Below are 10,979 nucleotides of genomic sequence, written 5' to 3'. Positions count from 1 at the left end.
ATCCATACCAGAATGTTTGGATTGTGTCCAACACATTGTGAGTTCCGTCTGCAGCGGTAAACACAATAGCAGACATACGATAACTGATTGATTTTGAGTAGATAAAGCATTAGAACCGAACGGCGATGAAATCCGGTTGCAAACCAAAACTTTAACTTTAACATCAGCCTGGTCTGAATTCAGAGCTAGGCGTGGTCATCTTGTATAGATGCAACAGTGTATATGTAATCTGACCATAAATGTTGCCACCGAAACAATTTGAAAATTAGTTCCGATACGAACATGAAATTGTTATGTTATCTCTGCGAACGAGACAGCGTATCGAACAAGTGTCATATCAACAAGTGTCATAACGTTGTGATAAATCTGTACTGCCGTCTCCTGGTGTATCCACGCACGTACCTCCGACAAAGCCGAAAATCGAATTGTTGCAGCGTAGTCTGTCTTTGATAAATAATTTCAACTAACAATGTAAAATTTAGATTCTACGCAAAATCACGGTATATTCGCATTGACGTAGCCAAGGAAAAACACACCTACGATTCCCCTTAAATTTTGATTTTGACAATGTGACTCCATATGTTTTACTCCGTCACGTATTTGTTAACAAAATCATCACCCCTCCACCCGTCCTAAATATTCGTTTCGACTACACATATGTCCGGCGGGGCCCGGTGTCTACATAGCTTGGGGGATTCAAGTTGCTTTCAATGACGGATATTTCGTCGACTCTGACCAATTTATGCGTAGGCACCAAGATCATGGCTGAACGTACTGATTCCATTACTCAGATCCCAGTCGGATGTAGTATTTGAAACGACGTGAGTTTGAGTTGTGATATTACTGAGCTCATCGAATCTTTCGAACAAACATTGAGTTATTTGCAACCAAAAATATTTATCGAAACGCGGCTCATTTGTATATAATTTTTTGGAGTATAGCCTCCAGTTGACTGCTTGAATGTGTAGACGTACAATTTACCGCACAATATAGTTCAGTCCGTTATTATCGAACTATATACAGATGACATATATACTTGAATTACGTTTTCAATTGTAAAATCGGTTCAAGAGGGCATCGACTATAGCATATAGTTTGGCTAACTTGTGTCATATAGTAGTGCGGAGTGGATCGAAAAATTCTCTAGTCCTATTCCGATCCTGTTTTTTAAAGCTCTGGTCCGACTCCGATCCGACTCGTATGCCGGATTCTAGAAATGACTGTGATGTGGTCCGAACAACTCCGATAATAATTATCTACTCACAGAATGGTATTGAATATTGATAGAAGCAATGCAAACCGAAAATTAAAAACTCAAAGATCACGCCCGACCCTTATCTGAAGTAAATATGCCAACTTGGACTTAGGATGTGGTTTATTTCCACGAACGTTTCACTTTAACTACTGATTCGAGGGTGGAAGAGGGTCGTTCTATTCGTAGTTAAATGTACTGATCCGGCGCCGATCCGACTCCGGCCGTATCAGAAAAAGTACTGATCCGGCTACGAGCCGGCTCCGGCCCAAAATGAGAAATTCCGACCGGATATCCTCTCCGGCCCCGGTCCATACCCGCTCTATTATTATACAGTCATCAGACTGGTAGCATGAAGTCGCTCAACTGCAGACTTTCATTGAATTTCATTGGTACCAGTAACAAATACTGATACCTAGTATCGCTATCGCAAAAAAAATCGAATTCTGCCTACTTTTACTCGTCGTTAGTACTTTGAGGTAATATAATTTTAAAGCCTTTCACGTCTTATGGGCTGGAAAATATCAAGTATGTAAATCGGCTTTAACCAATTTCCCAAGTTACTGACGGTTGAGCATGTTAAGTGCATTAAACAGGGATTCTTACCAAGGTAAATTCCACAGCATTAGCCCTACTTCTTCTTGTCAATGTCGGTGAATACACTATCTGCGTCTGAATCAATTACGGTCATATCAATGCTACATCAGATCGACGGAATAATTCACTTTAACTTCTGATATATATTCCCTCTGCATTGCAAGACACACTCTGTCTTTCTATAATTCTTTCTATTTCAGCTGCAAATGCGTCCAATCGGTATCTTGACTTGACTTTACAAACAATGCATGTCATCACTCGATGCGTGGCAAAAGTACCCTGTCGTTTGACAAACGCCGATATACATTCTCAAGCAATTTTGTTTGCTATCCGCCGGTTTGTTTGCAGATTCATCAATCCGACTGAACTCTTTCGTGCAATACAACGCTTGTGACCGTATATAATATTGTAGAGCCCAGCAAACATGAAGGTTTTTGCGCACAGGTTGACTGCTCTGCAAAAATGTTAATAGAATTGCATGAAAAATCGAATTAATTTCAATTAATTTAAACTAATTTCTACTATAACTTCTCGCGACTTCTCCGTTTCATCTCGTTAGGGACAACTTCTATAGTTTTTGATCGTATCCCAGATGTCATTCATGATTGTTACTATAGAAATCCACAGCTGACTGCCGGATTTATGATTGGCAATTATACGTGTAGTTGTTCAGTCTACATCAGTGGTTCTTAACCTTTTTTCTTCCAGCGCCCCCTTCCAAAAATTATTGTGCTCCAGCGACCCCCAACTTCACATTGTCAGGAATGTAATAAAGACAATGAGTAAGAGGGAGGGCCGTAACAGCACTTCGTCAGCCCCCCTAAAAACGATTGCCTTGCGCACCCATAGCGTGATAAACCAAACTTCTGAGGGCTTCGCCCCCACGAATCCCATGGCGTGTGATTTCGATGGTCAGCAAAGTTTGTGTGGCCGGGTCGCCCTAGGTACCAAAATTTTCTATAATGCATGAATGAATAGGTGGTAATCACATCGCTATAAACTTCTTATTCTCTCAGCCCACGTAATCAGATTTACCAGTAGCTATGAGTGAGCTGTTGTATAGGAAAATAAAGGGCACGTAATTAATAATTAAACATATTCGGGCGTGCCCGCAGATACAATTATTCGTTACCAGGGCCGTAACAGCACTTCGTCAGCCCCCCCCCCAACACACAAACAAAAAACGTTGGTCCTGGGCCCCCATCGGGTGATAAACCAAACTTCCGGGGGACTTCACTCCCAGACCCCTATTAGGCTGTCCGCTATTTGCTGATAGCCTATTAGGTATCTACATTGGGTGTCCATTTACTGAGGCAGCTATTCTCGCCTAGTCGCGTGAAGTGCGAAAAATTTCACTAATTAATGATTGAATTGGTCAATATCATCGGGAATTGCATGTAAATTGAGATCAATTTTTATCCTCTCTCTGCTCACGGAAACACATTTACCGGTAGAGCTGAGTGAGGTGCATTGTGCCCTCTAAGCTGCGCACGTGCGCAGTGCTGACACGGTCTCTGCGCACAGAAAATCTACGTTCCGCACAATAAATCCGGAGTTATTACCTTTTTTTAGTCGTTACGCACTGTTGTCCAAGGGTCAGCGCAGTGAGTTGTTGAGTGTGCGCAGACTGATCAAAACTTGAAGCGAACATTGTGAGGTTTCTTGGAAACTGTAGGGCCCGTTACTAATAATTAAACATATTCGGGCGGGCGAACCCGTTGGTATGACTTCGTTGCATGATGTTATTTCGTGACCCCCTGTCTGCAATATCAAAAAATATAGAATCGCTCAACGGGGATATCGCCCAACAGGAATATCCCTGTCGCCCAATCGTACTAAACTAAAAGACGCACACGATTTCAGATTGGTATTTTTTCACTGACATATAATTTTTCCCTGTCAGATGGAATTCGTCTTCTAGGGTTAAGATTGCCAAGACAGGAACATTCGGTGTCAGTCATTTAGGCGCCCATAGACAATTAAACCTATATGTATTTTGAAGGCTATATGTAACGAAGTTTTCGGTGTCAATTTGCTCTGAATACTCATTAAGGATATGTCCCATCACCACATCATCTACTGCGAAGCCATTTTTCTCCAGCGCCCCCATACCGCCCCCCTGAGCCCAGCGCCCCCCATATCGCCCCCTGAGCGTTTCCGCCCCCCTTCAAAATCGCCAGCGCCCCCTGGCGGGCGCTGGGGGCAAGGTTAAGAACCACTGGTCTACATCAACATCTAAAAAGTTGCTATTTGCGTCCATGATGCTCTCCGATGAAAATAGTTCCATATATGCGTCCTTGCTGTATTCGTATACGGTGGGATTTGAACTTCGTCAATTCAGAGCTAAAAATCGAATTAGCGTGAAGGTGAAGTTGATCACTTTGTATTCAGTAAGAATGTGCAGAAAAGTGTTTCCTTTCTGGCATGCAGCTGCGCAAAATTTATGACTTGTTATGTACGAGTTGCTGCATAAGTTCAATGGCTACAGTTTGAACTTGGAACCAAATTTCGTAAAGATAGGCACGGGTTGTATAGGTTTTTGGAGTCGACACCACAGTAAATGATCGCTACAAAACAAAGGATGGAGGATTTTTTATCACTCAATGAAATTCCAAAATACAGAGAACCATGCACTTGAATAAGCGGAATTGATTGATTACCCCGGTCGATAAAATGAAAGAAAAATTGGCAGGACATCTAGAGGTCGTTTCTGGGGTTTTCAAGAAATTTCCAACGGTTTTAGGGTATTTTTAGTCGCTCATTCCAAAAATGATACTAATTTTTCCGAATTGGCTCTGCTATTTGAGATATTCCTGTATCGATATCGTATTCGATATCGTATCCATGTGGGCTATATTTGGATACTACGGTTTTAGGGTATTCTTATGTCGCTGAATCGAAACTGGCATTTGTTTTTCCGATTTAGCTTCATTTTTTTGGATATTCGGTTTTTTTATTTCGAGAAGTGCTAATAATATACGCAAATTTTGACATAGGTAAAATTCTCTTTATATACTACAACTTCAATGAGTCTACATCTGTCTTTTCAGGTGTGTACATCAAGTAGGGTATTCTTCTATTTCTGATGTTATATCGTGAAAGACGCAATCGTTAACACAAATAGCCTCTAAAGTGCATCCTGTTTCATGTGAAAATCAGGCAAAAATTTTACAAATTAGGCGATATTAGCAGTAGACAACATATTCTTTTTGCAATGTAAGAACAGGTGGCGTCAAGGCACAAACACTACTTTTAGTAAAGGTCAAGGTTCACTTTCACAAATTATATCATCAAACCAAGTCTCCCCAGAAACTAAAGGCTCGTTTATGATGTTAGCTTCATCTACTCTCATGGAATCTCTAGGTGGACTGGACACCCTTTCTTCCCCCAGTTATCAGTGCACGCTCAGCTATCCCACAAACAGATAAAACATGGCTATTTTGTGTAGTCACTGTGCTGGCTGAGCAACACGTTTACCATTTTCAAGTCCACACAGATTACCCATTGGTGAGAGTCATAATCCAGTTTCCGTTTTAATGTAATTGTACCCTTATTTCAGTTTTGTTGGGAGAGATGCGTATCTGTGTTCAGACTCTTACAAACTGTCTGTGATAAACCCCACTCTTGAGGTTTATATTGTGGCACTCCCATTATCAGCAGAATCCCTCCGATGCCTGGGCAGTAAAAAAGTTCATCTTGATAGCTGAAATACGGACGTAATTATTTTTCTCTTGTAAAGTAGAATGCTATTCAAGCTCCGGTTCCAAGGCATTTTTCTGTCTTTGAGTCGAGTATACTTCTTCAGAGTGAGGCACAGATCGCCGAGCAGATTCAAAACCTGCTTATTTCCAAGTATTCTGCTTACGACGATTAAATAAAATAAATAATAATATTTCAATTCAAAAAAATATCGATGTCTCGGAAAATAATGCCAATTCAAAGAAACGGATGACATTTTCGGACTCAGCAGCCCAAACATGCCCACAAATATCCAATTACCAAAAATATCGTTGGCACCAAAAACAGTTATTTTTTGTGGGCCAATGTAATATAATAGTAACAAAAAGTACAATTAAACTACATTTGTTCGCGCTGCTATATCCCTTCTGGCTCAAAAGGTCGAATATAGACATAGAAAACCATGATCGCGATTTATTAATAAAAACCAAATTCTAATTTTCCTGTTTATAGTTAAATATGTTGTATTCCTCACAACGTATGCGCGGAGTTACCGCCAGATTACGACTACACCAAAGGAGGCATAGACGTCTGCCAACTTAATCCGTGGTAAGAGTCAGTGTTTTAGAGGGTGATAATTTAATTCAGCCAACCAATCTTACAATTTAATTCTGTTGTTTGCGACGAATAAAGGTGTTGCTAGAATATATCCCTATGATCCGTAATGTAATGTTACTAATGTAATATACTTTTATGTATGTAGGATTGATAAGAAAGTATTCAAGGAAAAAGCAATGATGTAGATTTCGCGGTAGCATACGGGAACCATTTAACTGGTCCAGCCCGCGAGCGATTTGAAGGTTTGAATCCGGCCCGCAACGCCTGTCGAGTTTGACAACCCTTGGCTGGCTTACATGAAGTGGACACCGGAGATTTTAGAATGACATTATTAATATCAAAACTCAAACCCGATATGATTAGTATGATGATTATAACACACCAGTTTCCTCCGTCTCATCATTAGGTGTAATAGATGCAAAACAACTTTCGTTCTATGATTTAAACGTGGCGATGGGGTATCGAGGGGGGCGCTGGCCCTTTATTCGTTGTCCAGGGGACGATGGCTCGAAAAAGTTCGGGAAACACTGATCCAGCCAATACAGCGAAAATACCAGATTTTAGTCAAAATCTCCTTATGGATTATCTCCAAAACAAGAGCCAATTTAAAACAAAAACAAGGTCATATTCGGCATCATTGACCTTCGGAACTCCCTAATTACTTTTTTTTGTCTGCCTAACAATATGTGTTGACCAGTGTTATTGCACAGTCGATGCTGTTGTTGTCTGTGTGTCTTTATGCGAAGTCAAATCAGCGATGTTTCATTTCTCCAATCTCAGATTCAAATTTGCATTCTGTATTAAGCGTCAAATTAACCAAAACCAAGTTCCATCCATAATTTTGAAAAATTTATTAATGAGGATATAACCACGTAATACACCATTACTGATTACGATAAATATGGGCAGTAATCAAATAAACACCCGAGTAAACATTTTGTGTTTATTGAGTATATATATATATATAAATAATCTTTGTTTATTTGATCAAACTCTTGCTTTAGATACTTTGCGCATTTTTCATATGATTACAGTTATGCTATAGCGGTCCCGCAAACAGATTTATATTGTGAATGCGGCCCTCGAGATAAATTGTTTGCTCATTCTTGTTTTAATTGCTATTTAATCTGTATGCCAACTTGCGCGCCAATTCGTATATTCGAATTGCATGTTGACGGTTTTCAACAGATGATTATTTAATTAGGTGATATAGGCCGCATAATTACGCATTGACCACAGGTTGGACATCGTAGGGTGGAACATAAGCTCTCGAATCTCACAGTTGTTGTTGCTGTTTCAGTAATCATGGTGTTTCTAATTCTTTGGTCACTCTGCACCAGAGAAAATACTGGAGATTAATTAGACTCGAACCTTATCAGTCTAGAAATTGGCCATTGCAAGCGAGCATGCAAGCGTACGCGGGAGAAAAACACATTCTAACCGCTTCTCCAGCGTATTCCGATAAAAATGAATTACTGACGTAAGCTACAGCGAGGATAACGACGCCTTGTTTCGCATTTACCGTCTGTTATTCGAAACCGTCGGTACCGCAAGAATTCCTTAAGTGGCTCTAATATGAATTAAACTGGGTTCATCGATCTAAAGCAGTGGTTCTCAACCTTTTTCGCCTCGCGGACCGGTATAATTTCAAAAAATGTCTGGCGGACCGGTGAACTGTCAAAATTGAAATGAAGCCAAAATGTAAAGTATGCAACCGTTTTTGGCAATTATATGATGCTAGAGAGTGACATTTGGAGGGTTTTGATCGTATTTAATAATATTCATGATGGCATGCATGAGATTTTATGGTAGTGAGTCTGCCAAGTCGAGGTAAAATTGTCTTGTTCAGATAAACGTGCTATACCGCTGAGAGTCGTTTAGAGTCTTTCGCGCCAAAGGCCGTGGGTTTAAACGGCCACGCCAACTCAATACCGACCGACAATATCAAGCGAAGAAGCGTATAGGAGTCGAACCAAGCACCGTGTCGTGCTACCTTGCTCATTTCCCACTGCCACCAGACGCAGGCTACTCCGGCAACTGCGAATACAGTGCGTGCCACAAGAAAACACATTACTGCAGCTATACCGGCCATCCGCAAATCCGGGCCGAAAAAGCACTTCGTCAGCCCACCCCAAAAAACGTTGTTCTTGGGGCCCCCACAGGGCGATAAGTCAAACTTCCGGAGGCGAAGGGGGCTTCGCCCCAAGACCCTACACTTGGGTGGATGTTTTCACCTGTACTTGTGATCACGCATCCATTCTACTCAGCGTAAGCAGAGAGTTTACGTAGCTTATCGCGACAATGGCGACAATTTTCGATCATTCACGACTGAAGCGCTTTTCTCGAGGTCGAATTTTAGGCCCAAATTTCGAAGTCCCATATGTTAACCTAAACTTCATTATGTGTGGATACGTCGTGGTGCGGCAATGGCTGACGCCGAAATGCCTATAAATCGTGCGTATTTCTCGGAGAAGGGCACCTAATAAGCAAGACATTTAGGGACACTAAATCGTGCAAAGCCCGAAAAGAAATAGAAAAATGTTGGAAAAAGTTTCAAATAGAACGCTATGATTTATATTAATTTGGGAAATAATTTTGGGCCCTTTTCAAGCTCGGTCCCTCTCCAATTGGGCGGTTTGGGGTGCCCCAGTTACGGTCCTGCACAAAATAAATGAATCGAAAACCAATGATCAAACTGCGCTGCTTAGCGATGAGTGAGCTCGTATCTGTTCTGTATTTGTCGCTCGCATGTCGTCAAATGAAACGTCTTGTACTTTAAGTCAAATCGAACATGTTTCTAGCCCTAATGTTACCTCACGAAGTTTTGAATCAGTTTAAATGTAGATGTTTTATTTATTTTATCAAAGGACAAGCCTTTAACATTACATCTTGAAATTAAAGTATAAAATTGTAATATTCCTCGCGGACCGGCAGGAATGTCGTCGCGGACCGGCACCGGTCCGCGGACCGGCGGTTGAGAACCACTGATCTAAAGCAGTGGTTACGAAACATTTTCGACTCATCACCCCCTTATCAACGTCGACACAAATTTTGGTCCGCCATATTACCGGATACGAAAAAGAGGACATATAAACGGGTAATTTATTCACATAAGTCTGATCGCTGGTGATTTAACTTAAAAAGGGTCATTTTTACTAGACGGTACTAGGAAAACCGGGTTCCGCGACTAGTTTTCATCAAGTTGACCTTTTTTAGTCAATTGTCGCGTCATATACAGAATAGGCCGTCTTCACGTGCATATCTTACTGAACGTTGCAACATTTTCACTCTCCCCCAATCGCCCCTTTGGTATTTTCGCCCCCTTGTTTCTCAAAATCGCCCACTGGAGGGCGATATCGCCACGTTGGTAACCACTGATCTAAAGTATTTGTCAGAGCGTGTGAAAGCACAACGAATTTCACAAATGAAAAAGGGTAATGGAGTTGAATACAAATCTTAAGCAGAATAGATCTCATGTCCAGCTCAATGATGGTTGTTCCTTTAATGTCCGCCTGTACACTGAGCTTGGAGATGGGGATCGGCTATAGTATACTGAAGATTATTGCACTTATTTTCTGGAATTTCATTCTTTCCTTATTCGTGGCCACGACGAGAAAATCGGTTTGCTCAATATGGGGTATTGCGGGATTTATTTGATTGTGGGACTTCGAGATATAGAAGGCCTATTCTTTGCGAGCCTCTCGACCCCGAGACAGTAGCAAATGATACTTCTCAAATGAGCCTGTTACGGCACATCAGTTAAAACGCACTGATCTGATTCACTAGTATAAACACAATGATCTATTTATTAATTTATTGCAGAGTTCCATATCTCGTTCACAGTACCATCAAGTTCATTTAAATCGGCTTTGAGAAATTCAGATCTTCAATATTGCAGCAAACAATACGTAGGGGAGATGTGTTACCGATGGATCACTGGGACCGAAAATACTTGAAAAATTCTCTATGATAATTCCATGATCACGCTCCGTGAACTTGTGTACAATTGCATGGTGGCCAAATCTTTCCTCACATACAAAAAATTTTGACGCGCGCGAGCTATGGGGTCTCTGACAGATGTTTTCTGTTTTGGGGGAGTATAAACTAAATTTCGATCGACACATACATTTTTCTTTGTAACCTTCAAAACGAACATACCAGCAATTATTTTTAATGTTAAGTGTAGGGCTTGTATCAGGCTATATAATGGCACCTATTATTTTATTCAATACCTTCCTTGAGTGGAATTTTTTTCGATTTATGTATAAAATTCGCAGGGTGTGGACCGATGATACAATAGCCAAATCAAGCAAAATAAACAAGCATACTAATCATGCAACAACTGAAACATGCCTAGTCGTACAGAAACTCTTTATGTAATGATTGCAAATGATGTTTTATCGCTATAACGAGGTATTTGGAAGTCACAATGTCGATTTTCGGGATATATGTATGTATATTTACCCTCAAATTTATAAGTTTTTTTTATGGCAACATTTGAGTTAATATTTATTCTATTTTTTGAAGGTTGCGACCAAACATTCTTCTTTGGCTTGTTGTACCTTAGATTATAATACACCGCAAGAAAAGTTGTCACATCAGGGTTTTTGAGAACATATATCATAGGTCCCCGGGTCGTGTGCCATTGGACCCACCATGTGGGGACCGATGAAACGTTCTAGCAACAAATTTTGAACGTCCATAAATATTTTTTAAAAAGACGGATATTCATGTATATGTGCGCGATAGGTAGAGCTTGTATCAAAGTGCTGAGCCAGCAAAAGATTTGCTGTTTTCGGCTGAACATTAGGCGGCCAGCGATCATTTTCCAATT

Source organism: Botryllus schlosseri, chromosome 5 (assembly GCF_051294905.1).
Source record: "Botryllus schlosseri isolate E-star chromosome 5, Bs_hap1, whole genome shotgun sequence".
Taxonomy (NCBI): domain Eukaryota; kingdom Metazoa; phylum Chordata; class Ascidiacea; order Stolidobranchia; family Styelidae; genus Botryllus; species Botryllus schlosseri.
The sequence above is the reverse complement of the archived record's forward strand: the minus strand, read 5'-3'. Positions refer to the sequence as shown.